Source organism: Mandrillus leucophaeus, unplaced genomic scaffold (genome assembly GCF_000951045.1).
Source record: "Mandrillus leucophaeus isolate KB7577 unplaced genomic scaffold, Mleu.le_1.0 Scaffold266, whole genome shotgun sequence".
NCBI lineage: Eukaryota > Metazoa > Chordata > Mammalia > Primates > Cercopithecidae > Mandrillus > Mandrillus leucophaeus.
This window is the reverse complement of record NW_012102765.1, coordinates 2655051-2657483: the sequence shown is the minus strand read 5'-3', so window position 1 is coordinate 2657483 and position 2433 is coordinate 2655051.

Genomic DNA, 2433 nt, shown 5'->3' with positions numbered 1-2433 from the left:
CCCAGCACTTTGGGAGGCTGAGGTAGGAGGATGGCTTGAGCCCAGGTGTTCAAGACCAGCCTAGGCAACATAGTGAGACCTCATCTCTGCAAAAAGAAAATATTAGTTGGGTGTGATGGCACACACCAGTAGTCCCAGCTATTCAGGAAGTTGAAGCAAGAGGATCGCTTGAGCCGGGTAAGTCAAGGCTGCAGCTAGCTGTTAACTTCTCTTTTTCTGAGACAGGGTGTCACTCTGTCTCCCAGGCTGGGGTGCAGTGACACAATCATGGCCCACTGTAGCCTTGACCTCTCGGGCTCAGGTGATCCTCTCACTTCAGCCTCCCAAGCAGCTGGGACTACAGGCGTGCGCCATTATGCCTGGCTAATTTTTGCATTTTTTTTTTTTTTTTTAGAGACAAGGTCTCACTATGTTGCCCAGTCTGGTTTTGACCTCCTGGACCCAAGTGATCCACCCTCCTCAGCCTCCTAAAGTACTGGGATTACAGGCATAAGCCACCGTGCCCAGCTACAGTGAGCCGTGATGTCACCACTGCACTCCAGCCTGGGCAACAGAGTGAGAACCTGTCTCAAAAAACAAAAACAGGCCGGGCGTGGTGGCTCAAGCCTGCAATCCCAGCGCTTTGGGAGGCCGAGACAGGCGGATCACTAGGTCAGGAGATCGAGACCATCCTGGCTAACATGGTGAAACCCCGTCTCTACTAAAAAATACAAAAAAAAAACTAGCCGGGCGAGGTGGTGGGCGCCTGTAGTCCCAGCTACTCAGGAGGCTGAGGCAGGAGAATGGCATGAACCCGGGAGGTGGAGCTTGCAGTGAGCAGAGATCACGCCACTGCACTCCAGCCTGGGCGACAGAGCGAGATTCCGTTTAAAAAAAAAAAAAAAAAAACAGGTCTCCCACTCCATCATCTCTCTGATATACCCACAAACAATTATCCATTGCTTTCTATGTACCCCCCACTGAGAAATGCTCCTAAGGAAATATATGATATACAGTACAGTCCCTGGCCTTACAAAATTTGCAATTGGTTGGAAAGACAAGATTTTCACCTATGATTAGACAATATTACAGGAGCCAAATACAAATAATGGCAGCTGACAAGAGAAGTTACATAGTCCTAGCTCCCAAGTCTAAGAAGTCGTGCGGACCATTAATGCTTTTTCTTTTTCTAAAAATGTTATTCATTTTTGTTAAACAGAGACAGGATCTCCCTATGTTCCCCAAGATGGTCTCAAACTCCTGGGCTCACGCGATCCTCCCACCTGGGCCTCCCAAAGTGCTGGGATTACAGGTGTGAGCCACGGCGCGCGGACAGACAATGAATGCTTTGGGTCTGAAGGAATCGTTTTAAAGCCAGAAGTGTAAGGGAAGGCTTCTCAAGGTTGGAAGGCTTAGGGAGAATTTGGCTGAGCTGAGAATTGTGGTCAGGACCTCATCTCTGTCCCTCTGGGGGACCAGCAGTCCAGTGCAGGGCCACATAGAGCCAGTGAGGGTGTGAAGGTGACGGCAGAGGCCGATCGCAATGCTGGGGCGCTGAATGTCCGGGAAGAGAGGATTCAATCTTTCCCCGCTGAAAAAGAACAGGCCCTGAGAGCTCCCCCTTCTGGATCCGCGCGGCAGAACACCATCTTCCTCTAGGAGGTAGGCTCAGCAGTGCCCAGCGCAGCAGCCGGGGCTGGTGTTTGGGAAACCAGACAACAGACTGGGAACCCCATTTCCTGGGAGCCCCAGGGAAGCTTCAGGTTATCATCAACAGCAAATATGTCAGGGACGCCTCTAGGAGGTCACTGGGAGTCAGGGGCATGTAATCTATTTGGGGAGAGCAGGAAAAAAAGACAAGTTACCAATGACTGAAGGTTCACCAGGGCTTGGAGTCAGGATTTCCACATCTCACAAATCAGCAGGGGGCTCTAAAGGCTGCTCCTCCCACCCTGGTCTGGAGAGAGGGCCCAGCCCCTACTGGGGGCACCTAAGAGGGTTCTGCCCAGACGATCCCAGTGACAGTTGCTATGGAATTTCCGTGCTGGGCACACTTGAGGCTCAAAGCCCCGATTCCCAAAAGACCTAGTGCCACAGCAACCTTGCCAGGAAACTGGGCCAGGCTGAGGGGTGGCAGCAGAGGGAGACACGAGGAGGCAGGAAGTGGGCAGGGCCTGTCAGATGGATCCCTGACAACCATCCATCTCAAGTCCGAGGTAACCTTATATCTTTGCCTCAGCAGATAGGATGACTTTGTATGTAGGGCCCTCAGAGCCCAAGACAGGGCACCTATTGTGAGCATTCGGGAGGCCTCAGCCTGCTCCTGAAACCCCTCGCTCTCACTCTGGATCCCCGGAATAAAGGGCAATTTTGGCCGGGCGCGGTGGCTCACGCCTGTTATCCCAGCACTTTGGGAGCCCGAGGCGGGCGGATCACGAGGTCAGGAGACAAAGC